Raw genomic sequence first — 16,157 nt, 5'->3', positions numbered from 1 at the left:
CCCCTCGTGTCCCGCAGACACGCACCCCCCCCGCCTGCTCCCCCCGCCACACGCTGCCCCTCATCTCGGGCCCCAGCACTGAAGCCCGTTGACGGCGCATTCCCCCTCCGAGGCCCCGCGGTCCCGCGGGTACGGGCTTTGGGGGACGGGACGCCCCGGTGCGTGCGCGGCTCCCCGTGTCCCGTGCCCTTTGCACCGGGACCGCATCGCGGAGGGACGCGCACACGGCTGCGTGTCAGACCGCCCCGCGCCTGCCAGCCGCCTTCCGCAACGCGGACCGGAGCGAGAGCGCCGGGGGCTGCGGGACTCGCAGCCGGCTGCGAGCAGGGCCCGGAGGCCGGACCGGTTCAGCGCAAACGGCTGGAGGATCCCCCGGCCCAGCCAGCGCCGGCAGCGCTCCCCGGCTGTCCCGGCACAGGGGAGCCGCTCCAGTGCCCGGGCAGAGGAGGGGGGGCTCCGCAGCGGGGGCGGGCGCCCTGGGAGCCCACCCAGTTCTGCAGCAGCAGCCCGGTGGCACCGGGGCACAGCGCAGCCTCGGATGGGCCGACGTGCCCCAGTGTTAAGGCTCTGCTTACCCTTGGGGTGACCTGGACCGGTGGGCCAGGAACAGCAGCCCCATCCCTCCTCCTCCTGCCGTCGCTGGGTACGGCAGCGAGCGCGCAGAGGGACCGGAGGGACGCACGGACGCCGCTCATCCAGAACATCGGTTGCTTCCAAAGAGAATATTTGATTCCCTCTTCATGGATGAAGGGATGGGCTCCCATTCCCAGGTCTCTCCACGTCTACTCCCTTTTGTGCATTTTCCAAAGAGGGGTTGATCACATCCTGGCAGATGCTGGGAGCAGACGCCTAATGGAGGCCATCTGCCACATTTCACAGGGAAAATTATTCAAACTCACTAGGACTTTAATTTAATCAGCTGGCACTGAAGTGGGCACTGGGCTTTCGCATGAGCAGGTGTGGGCACAAATCGGCAAAGGCAAGGCAAGTGTTTCATCTCCGTTCACCAAGCCCACGGAACAGGAGCTAACGGCACTGCCCGGCCAGCGCGCCCACTGGCACTTCTCACCGGCGTAAAGGCACAACTCGCACCGTGTCTCGGGCACTCTGCTACCGAGGAGCATTTCCATTAGGAAAGCTCCTCGAGTAACCCCAGCATTCGGGAACCACAGCGCGTAGGGAAGATTCATTGCCGATGACACGAGAGCAGATGGGGCATCGGTTACAAGTGGAAGGAGTCTGCTGGCCCCGCTCGCAGGCGCATTCATCCCCACCAGCGTCCCTGCAGACCCGGAGTGCTGCTAACCCAAGGCCGAGCTGTTCAGAGGGAAAGAGCAGGAGGGACCCATCCCTGGGGACTCCGCCGCTTCGTTCAGAGCAGCCGCGGGTGCTGCATGGAGCTCACCCACCTTCCTAGCCCCTTCCCATCCTGGATGAAACCACCCCACCCTCGTTCCCCCAGATGCTTCCCATATGCGAAGTGACAGATCGATTTACTGCAAAGAGGGGGAAGCGCCAGCCTGGCACTGGGAAAAGGGGACAGGAGGAAAGGTGCCGTCTGTGCCGCATCCTCCGAAACCTCTGCCTTACCCAAACGCGAGGCAACTTCCCTGAGCCCAGCGGCTCTCAGCTCAGACGCTCCTGGTGCACACCTCAAGAAGAGAGAAAAACGCGTCTGTCGAAGACAGGAGGCTAACGCAACACGGCCTCTGCTTGAGGCAGCTGCGCAGAGCTGGGATCTCTCTAAGCGTGTGGCGTCTCCTCGCTGCCTCCGTCACAGGCCACAGAGGATGTGCAGGAGCAGCCCACCACAGCCGCCCCGCACACCGCGGGCCCACGAGCCGTGGAGCAAAAGGGGAAAAGATACAAGGGCAACACAGCACAGGGAGGGAGACGGGGACACAGGTCCTGGAAATGGTTCACTGAAGTCCTCATTTGATCACCGTAAGCAGAACCCACCTGCACTGCAGAGAAGGACAAAGCCTCCAGCAACCCCCTGCCAATCTGATCTAGAGGAAAATTCCTTCCTGACCCCCGATCTGGGGGCACATTCACACCCAAGCCAGTAACTATGTCATACCATGCAAATACAAGGCATTTACCATCTTCTCTCCCATCAATCGTATCACTTTCTCCTCAGCATTACAGCATGTCCAGACCCAACTAAAACACATTTTATCAAGCGTAAGCTCACCAGCGATGGCCCCACGCAGACACCGCACAGAGCTGGGGGTGCCCGTGGCCCCGGGGCTCTGCCGTGCTGTTGGTTACTGTGCAGCTAAACCCCCCACGGGCACCAGCTCCTGCCGCCTCGCCCCCCTTCCCTTCTACCAGCTTCCACGGCCACTCCAACTGGCATGTTCCTATTGACACAGGACATGAACGGCACTATCTGCCTTTTGCAGCAGTCACCCAGAAGCCTGGAACCTCAGCTCCCGCCGGCAGGTCCGCTGCTCCCCCGCAGCGTGCCACCGCACGCCCCTCGCCGGCGGATCGCCCGTCCGAGCCCCAGGACGGCTCGTCTGAGCGGTGCAAGCTCCAAGCCTGGGCTGAGCTCCCCTCCCCGGCAGGACGCTGCCGCGGGCGGGATGCGGCGTGAGCAGCCCGAGCCCGTCCCTTCGGCACCACGCACATCCCCAGGGCAAACCCGGGCTCTCTCATCCCTGGGGCTACTGGGAAACTTCACTCGCCTGCCTGCTCGGGAGCTTTCCAAAAGACCAAGGTCCAGCTTAGCTGGAAAATCCAGGGAGCTAGAATGAAATTGGGCAGAGAGGGAACGGGGATAACTCGGCAGCTGCTCACATTTAGTTTGCACCTTCTTTGCCAGTGTGGAAGGAAACAAACAACCTGTGAAGGGAATGGAGTGCAGTGATTCATTACCCCTGATGTGTGATGATGGCTTAATTATTTTTCTAACTGGGGAGAGACGCTTTCTGACAGCAGGTGCAAATTAATTCTCCACTGTTTTAAGGAGTGATCGGCCCAGGACAAGCAGAAAACTGGAAAACCTAATTAAATCGGGAGCTGGGTGGAATAAATGGAGCGGGGAGTTTGTTTGCACGGTGCTGATGGATATTAACGATCGCTGGTGAAGGCACCAGGGCTCCCAGCAGGAAAGTGGAGCTGTCTTAGTGGCTTCATGTGCCCAGGCTTTGACAGTTTGGGGCAGGAGGTGTCATGGTAGTCACAGCACGTGCTACTACTGTGCACAGACGGGGAAAACCAGGGCTCTCCCTAGGGAGAGGCATCGACCGCTCTGCACGGTGAACGCAGGAGGATGCGTCAGCAGGCTGCCGGCCAGATGTGCAGCACCAGGGACCCCCCAGTCCCTCCAGGCTCCGCATCCCTCGAGGGCAACAGGGCCCAGCACCCAGTTACCGAGCTACCAGCACCCGCCTGGGCAGCGGGGCCGGGCAAGACGTCTGTCCCATTTCTGTGCAACCAGAGCAGGGGCAGGTTAAACGTCTCCGGAGATGCCGGTGCCTGGCCTCCAAATCTCCGGCCCAGGCTTCCAGAAGCGCGCAAGGAGCTAACGCAGCTCTTCCCACCCCGGCTCCGGCAGCGCCGCATTTCACCGCCGCAGAACGGTGCCTGCACACGGAGCCAACGCTGTCCGCTGCTGCGAAGGAGCATAAAAAATAACCAACACCTGAAGGGTTTTGCCACGCGGGGGAGCAGCCCGGGACTGATCGGAATATTGTTAGCTCCGTAATCAGGGACGAAAGAGTTTATGTTGAACAGTTGCCACGGAAACACTATTTATACTTCCCTGCGGCTCCAGATCCCGGCTCCCTGACCCCAGCCTGGCCACCGCTCCGTCCCGCTGCCCAGGCAGCGTGGCCCTCGCAGAGGCCGGGGGTCCCCATCGCACCCTCCCTCCGCTCACGCTCCAGCCCCCGGGGGCTCGAGCCCCTCTGCAATTGCCAGCAAGATCCCACGGCCTCGGGGGGCTGGGCCAGCAGCTGCACGGTGGGGCTGTTCCCCAGCCGCGTCCCAGAGCGTCCCCAGGGATTTCCAAGGGAAGCGGTGCCTGCAGCCCGCCCTGTCCCACGGCCCAAGGCCACCCACCGCCGCCCATCGCCTCCCTCGGGTTGCCCCGTGCCCAGCAGACCCGCAGCCAGGAGAGCACCCCGAGCTCGGCATTTGCAGAGTTGCTCGAGAAGAGCCAGCGAGCCCGCAGCAGAGGAGATCGCTGCTCCCCAGCACACGCGCCTGCCTCTGCGGCATCCGAGTCCCGGCGCAGATGATGCAAAGCTGGAAGTGGGAGAGATCATCAGCATCAGGAGGTTACACGGGTGCCCTGTTCTCCCTGCTCATCCTCCCACCCGGGGATTTTGCGCCTGCCTGCGGCTCTCGGCCCCGCTCGTCCCACCCCAGCACCCGGGGGCCCCTCCAGACCCCTGAGCCTGCCTGCTGGGCTGCTCTGCCAGTCACCCCCCCGCTCCACCACACCAGCAACGCTGGGAAAAAGAGCCCTAATTGCTTTTTGTTTTTCTGCTTCTCCCATCATTAAATCCCTTCTTCATCCCTAATAGTTTGGGATTATATGAAGGTTAATATGTTTCAGGTTCCACACAAGTACAGCTAATTAACAAACAGTCCCCTCAATTCCCTTTAATGCCTACACATGTAATGCGATCTCTGCAATTACCTGCTTCCCAAAGCCATTACAAACCACAGAAAATTAGCTGGAACAGGTGATAAAAACCTTCTTTTATTGGTTCATAAAAGGAGCTGATCTCCGGGCAGCAGCTCCCCGCCATGCAGCTGGAAGGGGCCAACACCCGTCCCCAGGCAGCCTGGCCAGGATCGCTCCCTGCTCCCAAAGAGCCCTCGAACGCCATCTACTCCAGCCCCGAGCTTCGCCTTCCCTTCGGTGGTTAAGCCCAGACTCGCTGCTTCAGACCACGGCGCTCAGTAAGAGCCAACCCTGCTTTCTACCGATGAAAATGAGTCTGTACTTAAAGCAAAAGCCACAGAGATGCTGGGGGTACCCCAGGCGAGGCAGCAGAGCTCTGCTCCCGAGGAGCACCCTCGCGCACGTGGTCGCACAGGGTGAGAGCAGAGCCCAAGCTCGTCCTGGCCCAGGGTCCCCAGGGCTGGCACGTTTGTCACCGTCCTGAAGCACAGCTGAGCCACCATCCCTAGGGAGGCACAGCTAAAGCACCCAGGGACGGGGAGAGAGCTGTTCGCCCTCCAACCCCCGAGGGAAAAGGGGGGAGAACCTAAAAAGCAGGAGAGCCCTCATCCACCTCCCCATCCTCCCAGAGAAAGAGCCTCCTCCGCAGACTTCATGAGGGACGACGGAGGAACCTCCTTCGCCCTCGCTTAGCCCCGGCCAGCGCTCTCTGCCCGGGGAGCTGCACTATTCCTGCAGCAATTGAAACACTCGCAGTTCAACTACTTCATGTCTGCTTTTGGGAGCCGCAGAGGGAGAGACCTAGTGCCAAGGAACACAATGAGCTCCCAGCAAATTGCTCCATTGGTCTATTAGCCCTCGTTAAAAACCTGTACCTATCAGGCAAGTTTCAATTTCCAGCTCCTGGATCTTGTTGTGCCTGCGCCTGCCAGATGAAAGAGCTCTCTAATAATCAGCATCTCCTCTGCTCCGTGATTTACGCTGCAGCAGCGATACGTGGGCTCTCTCCGGAGCCTGCGGCCCCGGGGAAGCACCAGCTGCAGACCCCAGCCCGGCACAGGGCTTCTCTATCGCCTGCGCCCAGGGCGAGCTGCAAGCCGGCCAGGCGGGCAATGGCAGCGGCGGGCACCGTGCTCCCCTCCCCAGCGCCCTGCAGCGATGCCCCAGCACCCAGGTCCCCCGTAGAGCAGGGGAGCCAACCCCCAGGGTTGTTCAGAGCAAACGGACCAGCTCAGCAGACAGGAGGGACCCCCCCAGCGGGGTGGCACAGCGGGGTGGCAGGGCACAGCCCTCCCGGGCACAGCCCAGGCACCCCCCAGCAGCCAGCGTCCCCCCATTTCTGCAGGGGCTCAGCTCCCAGCTCCTCCAGCACCGGCACGGCCACAGCCTTCCCAAGGGAACCGCGCTGCGGCTCCTGCCGGGCAGGGTCCCTGCGCCAGCCGGGTCACCGTTCGGCTCCTGAAGGCAGCCGTAAATCCGAAAGTCTCGGGCTGGTCTTTAGCAGAGGTTTCTCCGTGTCACGCAGCCACCAGGGCCGTGCACAGCCCAGCGGGGATGCCACGGGCCCGGGCGCGATGCCAGGCAGGTGCCCGGCTCTCGGGGGTGCTGCTCATCACGCCCCGTCCCACGAGCGCTGGCCGGCCTCTCCAGGACGGCATCTTATCTTCTCAGCATCCTCCCCGAGTGCCCAGAGCACCCTCCAGTGATGGACCTCCTATGCGAGAGCTTCTCATACATGTAAATTGGGAACAGCCTCGCAGCACAGGAGGAGAATCACTGTAAACAAAATCTCCGTTGCTGTGGAAACCATTAAAAATAGATTCCCCACGCTCCCCCTTTTGTGCTGGGTATTATACAGCTGGGTTCCTTCATTCCACATTATTATTACTTTTTAATTATGAATAATTTCCTCCCTTCTATAGGAAGATGGAGTAAAAAACGGAACTTTCAAAACAAGGGGCCTTTAGGATATGTTTCAATATGCAAATGAAGGCAAACATGCATTCTGTAGTGTTTACGCCACAGGGTAAAAATCTTTATGCGTTAACCCTTCCCGTGCCACGTTCCCCATTTTCTCCCCTTTCCTTCAGCCAGGAAGGCCAGGGTGCCCCCAGTCCCGCAGAAGCTGGCTCAAGGACGAAGGCAAAGAGCAGCAGCACGGATGCCCGGGGTAACAACGCTCCATCCTGGGGGTCTGCGACAAGCCGGGTGCGGTGCTCTCCTGCCAGCCCTGCCGCGCTGGGGCGGACCGGCCACCACCGCGCTTGTCTGCCCGCAGCCCTTGGACACCCCGTGGCAGGGACGCTCTCACGGCAGGGACCAGGACGGGAGCGGTCCCCGACGGTCGGAAACATCAAGACCAGCACAACTTCTGCAGCCTCAGCCCCTGGTGTGGAGCAACCCGCAAGCGTCAGGCGAGCGTCGCAAGCAGGGAGGGAGGGGGCACGCTGCCCCACAGGGACGGGGCGCAACGAGTCCCCCTCTCACTGACAAGTGACAGAAATCCCACTTAACACCGCCGTCCTGTGGCACTCCCCTCTCATACAGGATCCGGTCTCTGAGCAGAGGAAAGATTTAAAATTATTTGGAAAAATATGGGACCTGGGAAGATGGTCCCCTTCCAGAATCTGACTCAGTCGCTATTTGCAGCCCTAGTCAGCGGGAGAGGATGCTCCTCCATCGGGAACGCGGTCAGCCGCCAGCACCATGCTGGGTGCCAGCCGAGGACCTGGCAGCAACGCACCGCGGGCAGCTCCTGCCGGCCCTGCCAGCAAGCGGACGCCTATGTCCCCCAGCACGCGCGGGCCAGGCGGAAGGTTCCCAAGCAGGCTGGCCCCGGCCCACGGCCATTGGTTCGCTGCCTCTGCACAAATTTCACGCTGCCGCGGAGGAGCAGATGGACGGCCCTGGGAACCCTCCCAACGCCCGCTGAGCGAACGTCCTGCCTGCTCTGACAACGCGCTGCCCGGCTCCGCACGAGCCGATGGCAGAGGTCAGACCCCCGCGCCCGCCCCGGGATGCTGCTGAGCACAGAGCGCACAGGGCTGCGGGACAGACATCTGTCCGTTTGTCCACAGTGACCCAGCTCAAGATAAGGAGCCGCACAAGCAACAGCCAACGCTGATGGGTCAAGGACAGCCCGATCTAATTCCATTCCCCAGACGGTTACCGGGTCTCTCGATACAGGCAGGAACACGACTTCGGGAAAGCTCCTGATACCCCATACACAGCACTCGGAAATAAAGCAGAGCAGCATGGTCCAGCCAGAAGCATTGCAGCATGGGCACAAAATGGGCTGGAAAACCATGAACAGGCCTGTCTGTGGAGCGTCTGAGTTTCATAATTAAGCACAGGAAGTTTTCTTCCGTTTCCTGCAGATACCAAACCGGGACAGGGCTAGACCTGGGCTGGGGCGGGAGGGGAGAGGGCAGGGGCTGCTCCGCAGCAGGCAGGAACCAAAGCGGCACGTGACGAGGAGGGGGCACCCAGGTAAGGAGCAGCCTTTTCAGGAGAGGGGGAGTATTTATTGTGGATCCCAAGACAAAAATGAGCACGCCCTGATATGCTACATGGAAAGAAGGCCAACAACATGCTGAGATGCCCGAAGAGAGCATCACCCGCAAGACACACAGAGCAACTCTGCCCATCGCTGGGTGCACGCTGGCTGCAGAGTCGAGGCCGGCTGCAGCTCCGTGTCCCCTGCAGTGGCACCGACCCATGGCCACGCACCACACGGAGGCCCCAGAGCCAAGGGAAACCAACCCTTCCCAGCCCCTTCCCCAGCACGCCCGGGGGTTATTCACAGGCTCGCCCGGAGCACCAGCAGGCAGCCGGAGGGGCCCGAGCCCGAAACCTGCCGGGGAGCAGCCCTCCACCAGAGCCCGTCTCCAGCAGAGGCTCCCAGGGTGCCCCAGCAGCAGAGCTCTCATGCCAGCCCATGGCGTCCTTCGCTTTCTTTTTACCCGACTTCTGAGGGCCATTTTAGCATGCTGCTTCTAGAAATCCCCAGAGAGAACAAGATTCCTTCTCTACAGCGACAAGCTCTCTCAGTTCCCATTTTCAAGTGCTTTAGTGCTCCGTCTCTCCTCCTGTAACCTAAATTTTAACCTAGCCCCAAGTATCAACACTGAACATTATTACTTATTACAGCTTAGGGCTAGAAGGGCCATTAGACCTGGCGAGCGCAGCGGCCAAGGAACAGGGGCCGAAGACGGCCACGCTCTGATCCCGTGTTCATTCAAGCTGCCGCATCCCTGCCAGACAGATATCCGGGTTTGATCCGGAGATGTCAAGTGATGGAGAATCCCCCACAGGCTTAAGCTGTTCCAGTGGTTAATTACCTTCCCCGATAAAAATACGCACTTCGTTTCTAGTCAAAATTTGTCTAGCTGGAGCTTTCAGTGCCTGGATCTTGTTATGTCTTTTCCCTGCTAAATTAGAGCGCTCTGTACCCGCAGAAATGTCTTGATCACAGCCTAAAACGACCTACGTTGCAAAGCCACCTCTTAAACTTCTCTTGGATGAAAAGTTCAACCTACTTAGGCTACATCTCCCACCGCAGAGCAGATTTTCCAAACCGTGAACCATTTCTGTAGCGCTTCTCTGCGCATTTCCCGTTTCACCGGTGTTTTTCCAGCGCAAACACCGAGAGCGGTCCCAGCATCCCGACGACGCTGCCGGCACTCCCGTCACGCACGCGCACCTTTCCTCACGCCCCGGCTCGCCACGCGGCTACGGGAAGCCTTTCCGTCGAGCCATTAGCAGACCGCAGCCACGACCACCCTCCCGCAGGGAAGGGATGTTTAGCGTCCCGCCCCGCTGCTGGGGGGCGACGGCCGCGGAGAGCGGCTGCCTGCCCCCCCCCCCGCTCCTGCCAGCTCGGCTTCCGAGCAGGACGGTCCCCGAGCCCCTTTGCCCAGCGAGCTGCGCCCGGGCCAAGGGGACAGATGAAGCCGTCGCCACCCCAGTGCCACTTCCTGCAGGCTCAGCAGGTCCAAGTCACAGGTTCGTCACTGCCGATCCGGGCAGAGGAAACAGCCCCTCGGGGAGCAAAGCGAGGGCAGCTCCAAGTGCCTTAAAAACACCTTGGGAGCTTGCCGGGGGGGGGGCAGCAACCAGAACAGAGGAGACCCAGCGCAGGTCTCCTGTACAGCACCCAGAGCCCGCGGGGCACCCGGCTTTCCACCAGCCCGCCTGGTGCCCCCCCCCACCGGTGCCCACCCGAAAGGCCACCGAGCAGCACCCAGCCTCCGCTCGCCCCCCCGCCAGGGAGCTCTGCGGTGCCCGAGCCCCCGGCCGCGCTGGGACGCGCCCCACGCAACGAGGCTGCCGGCGCGGAGGCGCTGCGGAAAGCGGCTCGGGGCTGGGGCTGCAGGGCGGGCAGGAGCCGGGAGCAGCTCCTCCCGCCGCGGGAGCGATGCCGGAGGGAAGGCAGGCTACCGAGGCAAAAACTTCAGCACGCCGACCTGCACCTGAGGAACGGCCCAGCCAACCGGCTGCATGCAGGGACGGGCTTCTGGGAACACACTCATCAAGTAAAATAAACCCAGGGCAGTGCCCGGCCCCGAGACCAAAGCTGAGAGAGGAGAGAAACCAGCGGATCACAGGGAATACTCACAGGTTGCCTGGCTCCCATCAGCACATCCACTCCAGTCAGACCAGTCCCGAGAGAGGAGGGGAAGGTCTGCGCTGGGGACGCGGCGACGCACAGAAACCCCCCGAATCCTGCCCGGCCCCAGGCCGGCAGCAGCCTCCCTCCCACCGGCACAGGGGGCGGGGGAGCAGCCCGGGGAGACACAACTTTCTGTGCTCCCCGTCAGGCGAGGTCCTGCTCCAGCCACAACTGCATCCTTATTTAATTCACAGCAATTATATTCACATTCTGCTAGACAAATAGATTTTACAAGCCCTCAGTTAAATGTAGATAATTACGGCTGCCTGCACCAGGGGACAGCCCTGCCCGGGCTCAGGAGGAAGAATCACATCCCGATTCCAGTAATGCTGTAAATTAGCAAGGAGCATCCCGATGGCAGCAGAGTAATTACCAGCCTTTGCATCCCCCCCTTCCTGTGGGCTGCTGCTCCCGCGCTCCCCCCACCCCGCATCTTCCTCCCTCGCAGTATGTGTGTGTTTTCAGGCATATGCTGCTGTTAATGGGGCTTCTGTCACTTCAGCTGCTGGCAGAGACTATTTTATCTCGGGAACCCTCTCCCAGTGCCAGAGCACAGGCTTTCAGCTCTAAATCATCCCCAGGGAACACACAGGTGCAGGGGAACAGACGATGACAGCATCAACTTCTTGGTCGCACCGGTTGTGCTGGGCAGCGCCTGCCGCGAAGGCTCCGACAGCGACAGGCAGGAGGGGGACCCAGCAGGACAAGCGCGCGGCGGCAGACCCCGGGAACGCACCCGAGCCCAGAGGGGACACAACCGCCCAGTGGGAGCAGAGAAGAACGTCTGGTCCCCAGTTGCCACAGAGGGGCCGATACAGAAGGAGCCCCAGGGCAGGAGAGGGGGCAGGGGACAGGCTCCGGCCTCGCCAGGGCACCCAACGGCAACACCAACTACACCGCATGGTCCGCAGAAGGACGTTAAACCTGACCTCTGTTTAACAGCCAGGCAAATCGAGGCACAAGGCAGGAAAGGAAAAAAAAAAAGCCACGGAGAGACTAGAACAAGCACAAAACTCCCTCCGTGACCCCACCAACCTTTTCCGTCTCCTTGCCGTGCTGCTGCGCTTGCAGGCTGCGAGCAGAGCTCCCAGCAGCCGTCCTGCGGCCAACGCCTCCCCCTCCCCGGGGCTCTCTCAGGGGCAGCCCTGCTCCCCACCCCGAGCCCTCGTTGCCCCAACCGCCCGCAGATGTGCCCGACGAAGGAGAAAGCCTTCAGCAGAAAATGAGGGAAGCCCATTTCAGGCAGCTGCCAGCTCTCCCTGCCGGCACTGCCAGGGACTCTCCCGCGGTCCCCAACCCCTCCGAAGCCGGCAAGTAACAGAGCGCAGCAGGCGATGCCCCGCGGAGCCGTGAGCTCCTGAGCCTGGCCCCGGGCAGGGCCGTGCTGGGGACCCGGCTGGGGACAACCCTCCCCGGCCGGCGTGACTGCGAGCGGGCTGCGCCGTGTGGAGTCCCTGCTCCTCTCTCCCTGCCTGCAGCCGCCACGGCGGAATAAAGATAAATAAGAAAACCAGAATGAAGCGGCCACGTTTTTCAAATCGATCTGTCAAAGCGAACCCGTGCAGTCCAGCCCCGTGCGGCCCCGCGCTGATGCTGCCGTCCGACGCCGGGCAGAGCCATCTCTCGCCAGCCCCCCCGCGCACCCAGCTCAGCCGCACCAGTCACCTCCAGCCAGCGCCCGAGCTGCCGCCAGCGCCGCGCACGCTGCCCGCGGTGATGCGCGGGGCCTCGGGCCGCTTGCAGTGATTTATTGCGGTATCGCCCGGACGAAGCGAGGAGGACGCGGAGCGGCGTCTCTCCCCTCCCGGCGCGAGCAGCGCACAGGAGGAGGACGGGGCGCGCGGCCGTCCTGCAGCGGGGATGCCGAGGGAAGCGGGGCCACCTCCACACCCCCGATCCGCCTGCGGGGAACCAGCTCAACCCCTCCAAACCTCAAAAGGTCCCAGCTCAAGCTCTTCTTCTGGTGCCTGAGACAGACACCAGAAGCGGCGGCTCTGCGACCCCTCGGAGAGCTCCGAAACCAGGACTCCGGGGGACAGATTCAGTGTTTCCCCGCTGCTCCCCAACTTGTCAGACCCCCTCAGGACTCGGGCACTTGCTAAGGTACTTCAGAGCCCCTGTGCGAGCAGGGCTTAGGCCGGGGGTGCCTGGGGGAACGCAGTGCGCGTGTTCCACAGCGCGCAGTCCTCGGACGAGGAGAGCAGCGAGGCGAAGCTGAGCGGCACTCCCCGTGTTCAGAGCTGGCTGCTGGAGCCCCACACGGGAGATCCGACCCGACGGCCACGGCGATGGACGAGTGTGCAAACGCAGATTTACCCAGCACGGCAAGCGTGCGCCCTCAGCTCACTCTGCGTTCCTCGTCGCAGCCTCCGCTGTGGATCCACGTGATGAAGCTGGGAATACTCCTGCCCTGGGCAAGAAGGCCAAGCACCAGGCAGGCAGCACCGACGGCAGCGCCGCGATGCTGCGGAGCACGGGGCACCACGAGCGGCTCGCGGCACCCCCGAACCCCAGAAGCACACGAGCTCTGCCCGGCACTGCCATCGTGTGCCGGGGCACCGCTGACGCTCCCGCTGCCCGGGCCCTGCGCTTGCACCCTCGAGGAGAGGGGGGCACCGCTCCACGGCTGGCACGGCGGTCGCTAGCATACGGAGGCTCTGCAAGGCTCCTGCCAGGGAAAGCTCGTGCGCTTTACCACTGCTGAGAAGCTTCTGTGTTCCTGAAATATCATCTTCCCCCAGGGCAACTTCATATGCAAGTCTTGGGACTTGCCAGAGCATTAAACTGACATCTAGGTCAGAGTAAGGAATAGCCCAACGCCTCCAGGAAAAAGGGTTTTCCTTTCACATCCCAGTGCCTCCTCCGCCAGCTCGATACCCAGACCAGGAGCGAGCACTTAACATGGGCGACCACTTCAAGCCTCGCGCGAAGCAGGCTGTGGGCGTGGAAAAGGGATTAAAGAAATTTCTGAGACCTGGTCTAGAGACAAGCTGCCATTTCTGGAGTCCTTTCGGCTCTTTACGGTCCCCGGAGCAGCACCTCTGCAGGAAAAGGCACTTGCAGAATTTAAAGCCCCAGGAAAGCCTGGCTGGACAGACAGACCGCCTGGAGCTGGGCCAGGGCCAGCAAACAGATTCTCCCCATATTTTGCATGGCAGATGCCATGTCTAAGAACCAACGCTGCGCACAGAAGACAGGTCCCAGCTGGCGATACCGTGACCTTGGTGGTAAACACCATCCCCTGCCTCGCGGCGCAAGCTCCAGCCCCGCCTGCAGCTCCCTGGATGCTGTGTTTAGTTATGGGGGTCACGGGGAGGGGTACGGAGGAGGGATGCATCGTGCTCCGGCAGCACGGACCACACGGCACACGGCACAGCCGAGGGTGCCTGGAGCGGCCGCGGCCCCTCCGCATCTCAGGAGGGAGCACCCAGCCACCACCGGCAGCCTCACGGTGTGGTCCGACCCCCCGGGGCTGCCCCAGCCCTCGCGGAGCCCCGCAGCCTCCACGGTGCCCACCCTGCATCGGGCACCGCCGCCGGCAGGTCTCGGGGGCTCCGGCGCTCGGCTGGCAGCTGCCTGCCCGCGTATCTGTTAACGCAGCGGCTTGCGTGCCCCGGCCCTGCTCCTCCAGAAATACAAAAAGCCGATTAAACAAATAGCACTTGCTAGGAAGGACGGCTGAGGGACCGGGGAGCTCTGGGCTCCCGCAGGCAGCAGCTGCCGGTGGTCGCTGCCACCCTCAGCCTCCGTGGCACTGGGGAAGGGTCAGGCCGGTGCAGCGGGTGGGGAAGGAGACCCTGCCCTGCTATTTTAACACCGTCGTGCGCGCTTCCCTCTACGGGAACGGGGGACACGAGGCTCGACTTTGCCTGAAGAAGCGTTGCGGTGGCTGCGCAGCAGGAGCGGGGCATGATAGATCATAGGAATAAAACCAGGAGAAGGGCGAGACAAGCAATTGGCAGAGACCGGCTGTAAATCTTGGTGCTGATGGGGCTGGAGATGAGCTGGCTGGCTTTTGGGGGGGGCGAGCAGCAGCGAGAAGAGGGTGATAACAAGAGCCGTGAGCGGTGCTGGATCCTGTGTCCCGGCTGATGCAGAGGCCTCGCTGTCAGGGAGACAAAGTGGAACCGCTCAAGTGCATCATTGATTTTTAATAAAAGCGGGTAACACTCTGGAAATCCAGCACTCGGCCCCGTTTTCTCTTCCCTGGCCGCCCCGTCTCCCCCAGCCCCAGCTCACTTCACCCACCAGCACCGCCCTGGGGCGCGGGGATTCAGCACAGACCCTGCTCCCGCGGGATCGCCCGATGCGGGGCTGCTGCCTGCCCGGTTCTCCTCTGCCCGTCCCTGCCAGATGGGTGCAGGGGTCCGCATCAGCCCTGCAGGACCCGGAGCAGGCGCCGCCCGCAGCGACGCTAGCTGTCGGACGTCGTCTCCACACCGTCGCTTTGCCAGAGACGGGTGCCCTGCCCCGCCCCGGCGACCGAACCCCGCTGGCAGGGCCCCCACTAAACACCGGCAGCTCACCAGCGAGGAGAGACGGGCGGATGCGGGGAAGCCCAGGCTGCGGGACGGGCTGAGGGGACGGGTCGGGGCGCGTGTGCGCACCCAGGGCCAGGAGCTGCGGGAAGGCAGGGCTGGCCCCGCTCCCCCGTAGGAAAGCTCGGCGTACGGCAGCGCGTGCACCTCTCCCCCGGTGTGTCACGATGATTGAGTGCAGGATGCAGGCACCATAATGGTTTCATCAACTTAGCTACTTTTTATGAGAAATTTGTTCCAATACCTTCCCTTTCCCCGGCTGCTGTCACCTTAACAGATGCCAGACCAGAAAGAATAATAATCCTGGCAGGAAACTTTGAACCGGAGCGAGCGGCTTCCCGGGGAGGGGGGCAGGAGGTGGGAGAAAACTCATTTTTGCAGGAGCTCAGGACCACTCAGAGCTGCCCAGGCTGACACCGCCGGTGTCGGAAGATTCGCGCGTGCCCTCCTCTTCCTCCCCGCGGGAAATCGCCTCACGCAGATGTGCTGTAGTGCCGGCGAAACACAGCTCTGGACAGGAGCCCTTCAGCCCCGGCCCCGGCCATCCTGCCTCCCTGCCTGCTGGACCGACCCCCCGCCCCAGCAAGCACCTAAAATGCGCCTCCTCCCTCCCCGACACAATTCCCGCACCTATTTCTGTCCCCGACACCTCTCGCCCTCCCCTGCCCTCCGTCCGCTCCCCCAGCCCCGGGTGCCCCGCAGACGGTGCTGCCGACGGCGCGGCTGGCGAAGCACCCGACCTCCCGCTCCCCCTGCCCGCGCCGTGCCCCCGGCACCCCGCCGCTCGCTCCTTCCGCCCACAACCTTCCCCATTAACTCCAGCGCCTGCCTGCTGCCTCCTGCCTGCTCCGGCCAGGCAACAGCCCGCCGCAGCCGGCACCAGCCGGGGGTCTCGGGAGACGCACACGGGGCCCCGGTGAGGTTTGAGCCGCTGTCTTCAGCAGGAATAAGCTGTATTATGGGTTAGGCACGGCCACGGGATCCCCCATCCAGCTATGCCCGATGCTCTGCCAGGGACCGGGCACCAGGGCTGCTGGCCCGGCACCGGCGGCCCCGCGGCTGATGGATGGCAGAGCATCGCTGCAGCCGCGGTGCACGGCGCAGTGTGGGAATGCCTCCGCCAGCCGGCTCGCCCCTTCTTCCCCTTCCCCAGACTCGAGAGGGTTTTACACCGACCGTGAGCTAAAGCAAATGCTGCCCAAGCAGCCTGCAGGCAACGCTGCCCATCCGCAGGCTACAGCCCCGATCCACCACTCACCTGAGCACCAGGGCCGCAACGGGCCGCGGGCGGTCGGGGGCTGCATCCCTC

At 62.5% G+C, this 16,157-nt stretch overlaps 1 protein-coding gene across 6 annotated transcripts in view; it reads right to left on the bottom strand.

Annotated features, from left to right (window-relative positions):
• The window catches only part of RBFOX3 (RNA binding fox-1 homolog 3), a 192,769-nt gene that overhangs the window by 71,326 nt on the left and 105,286 nt on the right, over positions 1 to 16,157 (bottom strand). The window lies entirely within an intron of this gene.

Source organism: Mycteria americana, chromosome 16, assembly GCF_035582795.1.
Source record: "Mycteria americana isolate JAX WOST 10 ecotype Jacksonville Zoo and Gardens chromosome 16, USCA_MyAme_1.0, whole genome shotgun sequence".
NCBI lineage: Eukaryota > Metazoa > Chordata > Aves > Ciconiiformes > Ciconiidae > Mycteria > Mycteria americana.
The sequence above is the reverse complement of the archived record's forward strand: the minus strand, read 5'-3'. Positions and strand labels throughout refer to the sequence as shown.